Here is a 6,875-nt window from a genome sequence, read left to right on the forward strand (position 1 = left end):
TGATGTTTTCCATGATTAAATTCCCACTTGGAGCTGGCACTGAGCCCTGCTCTGGTACTGGAAAGTGTGAGCAATGATGCTGCTTGTGAGCCCCTCTGCTCCCAGCTTTTCCTCAGTCGTCTCCTGTGCAAGTTGTCCACACATCAACACCATTCATCCCTCACTGTCTCTGCCATGGAGCCATAGTGTGGATTTTTCTCATTTCCAGGAGATAACTCCATCATGAAGGAATAGACATTTTGCTCTTAACTGCTCTGCTTGATATTCCAGAGGCAGTCACCTCCAGCAACAGGTAAAGAAAACAACTGCAGGTAATATTGTCTTAAATGCTCTGCTCTAAAACTTTGCACTAAATCAGGGAATTATGTTACATGTTGGCACCTCACTGTACAACTAGAAAGAAGCTTTTCCCTTTTCTTGCTTTCCTACAGATAATATAAGAGGGAAATACAGTTGTGTTTTTTTTTTTCCTTTTGAAACCCATATGCATTCCTTCTATTGGCAATCTTTCACGCACACACAAAATACTGGATGTTTGAAATTAAAATCAAGATTGCTTTATTCTAGCTGAGGAATCCCTAACCTCATTTTTCAACTGCCTTTCAAAATCCAGGAAGTGTACTTTAGTCACCAGGGGAAGGTAACTGTCAGCTATGTGGATATGGAGCCAGAGAAAACAGCATTATTTATGACTGAACCTAAAACAAATCACCATGCTTTTTTCTTTTGCAGTTTTCAGCAGTTTGAGTGACTTCAGTATGACAACAAACCTTCCCCACTATGCTTCATAATCACTTTTATTTGAAAAAATGGCCTTTCTTTATTCATTGTGGATTCCTTTTATGCTCTAATGCAGGTATTTTCAAAGATTTCTTTTGGTTTCTTTTCAAAAGGGCACTACTTAATTTTTTGTAAATCCAATTGTACAATGTAGAATATCAGATTTCATTCAAAAGGAACCTGATGTAATAATAATAGTAATAATAATAATAATAATAATAATAATAATAATAATAATAATAATAATAATAATAATAATTGTTCTAAAGCACATCATAGCCTGGACAATGACTGCAGAAGTGCGTAAGAGAGTTGTTACCATTCCCACAGTATACAAGATTAGATGTTGTTTCTACTGATATACAAAGAAATAAACTAAGTTTATGGAGTGGAATATTCAGGTGTTTTCTGGAATGCAATTTCTGATAACAATTTTACAAAAATTATTTCACTCAAGGGCATTTTTAAAGATCCATTTGTTGGCCTCAATCTGTTTTTTGTTTTTTTTTTTTTTTTTTTAAGCAGCTCACTTTATTTCAGAAAAACTTTATTTACAGAAAACTTTTTTAAAATTACCTTAGAGACTGGTAAGAACAAGTTGTCCATCATTGTCTTTCCAATTCTGGACAGAGTTACTGTACCAGCTATTTATCATGTTTAGACTGTGTGTGCTGGTGAATGAGAAGTTTTTTTATGCAGGCTTCAGATCAAGAACTAAGGAGAACAACTCACATTACCAAGACTTTCTTACTATCTTTATATATATATTTTAAAATATTTTCTTCCTTTTTGGTTTGGCCTTTGCATTTCTGCTGCAGGCACAGCATGCAAGAGGCAGGCCAGCTCTACAGAGACAGCATGTCTGGGCAGATACTGAGAGATGCTGCTCACTTCCATACTGCTGTGCCTCAAATTTATTTTAAACCATAGGTATTTGATTATATTTTTAAGACATTAACTTGAATATTGTATTTTTGCAATATAGTTAAAGAGTCTTTCAGCTGGTAATCTGTCTTGAAATTTCTTTTTATTTTCCCTAGTGCAGGTGCACTTGTGCACATTTAGTTGAAGTTGTACATAGGCACCTGAGAATCAGCACTCATCAGACTGAAGAGTTATAGAAAATCATATACACATTTGTTTCCTAAATTTTTGCTGAGCTCATCCTGAAAGAAAAAAGAAAGGATTTTGATTCAAGTGTCTTTAACTCACCCTAGCCCACACTATATTGCAGCAGAGTGACATGAAGCACCTCTCTGGGGAGAGGCATTGTTGAAAACTAGTTGCAGCTGAGAAGGCTTCAAAACTGGAGTATCAGCTGTGTTCTGTGTGGACAACTGCAGTTTAATGGCTCTGCAAGCTAATCAGAGAACAGCCAAAGAGAGACTGGATTGAAATGATTACATTATGCTGCTTTTCTAACACTCCATGTTGCTTTGTGGGCATCAGACTGAAAGGACAGTGTTGTGGTGAAATATGATTCTAGAAATTTTATTTTCTTAAATATTTCACTATATGGTTGATAGTAGCACAGGGTGAAAGCTTTTAATTCTTGTTTTTACAGTCAATAAATGATGCTACAGTAAATTTTCTTATGGAAGGAGAAGATTTGTATTTACATGCAGTGTCCTGCAGGTAGCTCTGAGGCCTGTGCTGCTTCATGAGACTGAAAAACAAATAGTAAACTCAGCTGAGTGTGTCAGGGGCATATTTTTATCAAAATGTAATGTTCTAATGATCTGAAATTTGAACTTAGAAAATAAATTGCAGCCCTTGGTTGTGTATTGGATTTCCCTAAAGATACACTTAACACTTTGGTGCCTCATTTCCCACATATTTAAAATTAACACCACTCCTACTTCCTTTTCTCTGATAACTCTTCAGAGTTTGGGGTTGTGTGTTTAATTTGGGGTGTTGAACTACTATGACATAGATTTGTTTATTTGCTGAAAGTAAAATAAAAGTCTTGTTTTCATGACATGAGAGATCAGATAAACCACACACTGTTCCTGCACACACCAAATGAACAAACTTCATTCATTGTTTTCCCCTAAAATGCTATTTTGCTGCTTTTCACAAGCTGTGGAAGCTTCTCTTCATTTCTCTGGTGATACCTTTGGCTCTTCCTCCTTTATAAACACACTAGAACAATTTCAAACACTTTTGAGTGCCTTAGTGTTTGGTAATGGCATTTGCACAACTATTTCAACAGCTGGTGTAATGAAGGAGAGCAGTTAGATGCACAAGATTCAGTGACATTTAGCCCTGCCTATAGTGATATTTGACAAGTGTGAGATGCTGAACAAATTTTTGTGAAGGTTTTTCAGATGGAGATTGAAGCAGACATTCAAAACATTGCACATATTCTCCAAGGATGATGTATGTGTAGCACAGGATAGGGTGGGAAGGAGAACAGCTGTTTCATGGCATGAGTTGCTATAGCTACTAACATCAAAATTTGTCATGAAAATCTGCATCACTGAAACTCTTCACCACAGTTAAATGAAATGGCATTGTCTGTGCTGCTCCTTACTTCATGGAAGAGGTCCCTCAAACTACTAATAGTCCAAACAATTTCAGAAGGGAACCTGAGTTGTTGCAGGCATTGCAGCCATTTGATGTTTTATCTTCCTCCAAAGGTCTTTGGGGTAAATTTGGTGAAAGTTTACCTGGTGCCTGCCTCCCAAAATGGAAGAAAAAATTGAGTGGCTATGGTGCCCATATCATGTGTGGAGATAGTTAAATGAGAGAAATATCTGCTCCCATCTTTAATGAGAAATAAAGTTGCAGAGAGAGGTTGTAGTTCCCTGAAAGGGATTAGTATCTAATGCCTCATTGACACTAAAACTGGGGAGTCCCATTCCTCTCCCTGTCCTTTCTTTTCTCTCTCTTCTATCCTAGATTGTTTTGTACTTGCTCTAGCATATTTGGAACACCCTGTGAGCCAATTCACTTGCTAAGCTGCTGGAACTCTAGCCCAACAAAAAAATGAAATAAACAGAATTAATGAGCCGAACTGACTCAGATGAGGATGCAATAAAAACCAGGGCCTGTGCAAAAGCATAACTATGTAGACAATTCTGGGGAAGAGCAGTGAAATAGTGGCAGTCCATCCATGTTTTAGTTGGCATCTTGTCAGTCACCCTGAGGCAGTCTTGTTCAAAGGTTTTGCCTGTGGTTTCTTTTCTGTGGAGTCAGCATCCTTCTTATGTTGCATTCACTTGGACTCCTGAAGCCTAGTTTGCTTTCTGTGGCTTTGGCTTGGCACAAAGACTTGTCACTCTGACAGGTAAGAACACCATCTCATCTGTGGATATTTTTGTGACTGTTGGAGTCCTTAGTCAAACTCCTGGGGAAAGATAGGATGTCCTGGGGATAGATCTTTCTCTCTGCTTTTTTTAACCTAACAGGGATCAGTCTGAAATTTCACTGTCAAGTGCAGAAGCAGAGGAAATTTTCAGCCAGAAGCTGAATGATCTTTAAATATTGAGCCAAGTGACTTTTATGTAGTGGGACACTGGGAGAGAGGTGAGAATTGATCACAGTGGTGGCTTAAGAATGTAAAGTCCTGTAAACTGCAGTAGGTCTGCATCTTTGGAGTCTCCAATGTGCTCCAGAGACAACTATTAAGATCACTGCATGACTGGAGCCTCTAATGTGTGAGCTGGAACTGAGAGCAGACCTTAAAGCGCTTACCAGTGCAGAGCACAACGCACAGCCTGGCTTATGGGGTTATTTTTATGCACCTCCACAAAGAGACACGAAAGCCCCATGAGCTGGGCTTTGTGGAGACACATTTCTTCCACCAAGGGACAATACAGGAGTCACAGGCTGCCACTGGCCTATTGCATAACCGGATCAGACATTTTAATGAGCTTCTGCTGGTCCAGCCTTCGTCAGCCCCGCTGGTTTGTAATCAAGCAGGACACTGCTATAGAAACCACTCCAGCAAACAGCGCTTCTGAATGTACTTAAGAAGATGAGTTTGAATTGAAATGCAAACAAACCGTGGGTCAGCCCCTCTCTTTCTGGATTGTAGGAGCCTATTGTCTTACTGTTCATGTTACGGTTTAATCTAGCTTGAATTTAAGTTTTGAGAGATATTTTGTATATTTCACTTCATAAAGCAGTTTCCTCTGGTTCTTTAACATTTTTCCCATTGTAATACTTAATCCCATTTTTTAGCAAATAATTACAAAGAAGAAATTATAAATATATCTTCAAGATTTCTCTAATAATTTGTTCTGTAAAGACTGTTTATAAAAGAAATGGAATGACAATTAATTTTTAGGCTAGCGGTCTATATCACAGAGCAGAACAGCCATGAAATAACACAAGTTATTTGGTTATTTTAAAATTGAATTATGAAACAAAATAAAAGGAGACTCCAGATAAATCAAGTGATTAGACTCAAGCAAGCCCAAGTAAATAAGGACAAAGTGTTTAAGGAGTTACTTTTAAAAATCAATTGTTGTCAAAGACCTGACATCCACTACGGGATATTTATGATATTACTCAAGAGAGTACAGGAAACAGTTGATGTTATCCTTTACTGTGTCCCAAGCTTCCACAGACACAATCCTTTCTCTATACCAAAATCCTCCTTATGTCACCCTGTTATGAATCACTTTAGAAAGCTGTATTTTACTTCTCACCACAGTTTACAAAGGCTATGTTATACCAAATTGGTGCATTATCAGTGAAGGACTCTGTTGGACTACAGTTTTTCATAAGGTAAAATTTCCTGGCACTTTTGCCTGAATGCATGCCACAAAGACTTTGCCTTTCCTAGTCACCCTTTAAAAAAACATAAACCAAACCCGATCCATGATGCACAGAAGAGTGCTTGGGGAGTTCTCCTTTGAATAGCATCAGCTTCAGGAACAGCTGCTAAGATCAAATGGACAAAGGGAATTCGGCACCACCCATGCCTGCATTATGTTTTAAAGCTCCAGGAGCTTAATCCTTCCTGTGAACAAGGTCTGTTGTCCCACTTGCCATTTCCACTAACATATTCTGTGTAAGTCTGCTTCCTCCTCGGAGTGCACCTGTGGCAAAGCTGTAGTATAAAGGTCCAAAGTCTCTTCATTAACCTGAGAGATAAAATGAATTTTTTTTTCTGCACTGAGAGGAACGATTTCCTACAACCCAAATAACATTAGAGAAATTTAGTTATTAAAATTTGTGTAGTGCTTTTGCAAATGTTCCAAAAGCCAAAGCAATAATTGGTATTTCTGCAAGCTGACAGAAAGTCCTTCTGACACAAGAAGAAATAGTCAGTTTACTTGCCCCATATTCTTTTTCACCGCCTGGAAAGGTAGTTATGGTCTGCTCATAAATAAGAGAAGTAGCTTTATTTCCAATATGTATGGCAGGAGTATATTTTGCCCCTGGAAGTTAAATTTTGTTGACTGTTGAAAGGCTGATTTTGACCTAACTCAGCATTTTTCCATTCTTAAGCTGACCTTTGAAAACCAGAAATGCTGAATGAAAGAGAATCCGGAAGCAGGGCAAGCAGTGTGTGAGAGATGTAGGGAGGTTTATCACAGCTATGTTTGTAGCAGAAAAACCTACAAACCTCATTTTCTTTTGCAATTCCAGCCCTTGTTGCACACAGAGCATTGTTCTATCTACTTGGTGACCCTAAAAGTGAAAATGCTAATGTACTACTTGTGTCTTGTGTTACCACTTTCTTATACTGAAAATACTCAGAAAATAAGCAAAATTTGCCAACTTGGGTGGACAAGTGAATTTAAGAAAGGGTATATCACTACAATCCATTAAAAAATATTTTATATCCTATTTGCTGCTATTTCTCTGTGGTTGTGTCTTTCCAGTCACAATAGGCACATTAGTACCTACATTGTAAGCCTCTTTTCTGCCAATAATTTCTTTAGTTTCTTGATCTCATCTATAACACCCTAGCTTTTGAAAAAATAGCAAGAATAATCATCAATTTCTCCCTGTCACCAAAAACCAGGAAACAAATGTCTCCCGGTAAATTTACTAGGTTAGAAAGTTGACATTAGTTTATTAGCAGTGTTCAATGCATGGGGATTTCTCCTCAATGCATTCATGATTAGCAACCTAACAGG

The sequence above is a fragment of the Erithacus rubecula genome, assembly GCF_903797595.1.
Source record: "Erithacus rubecula genome assembly, chromosome: 10".
NCBI lineage: Eukaryota > Metazoa > Chordata > Aves > Passeriformes > Muscicapidae > Erithacus > Erithacus rubecula.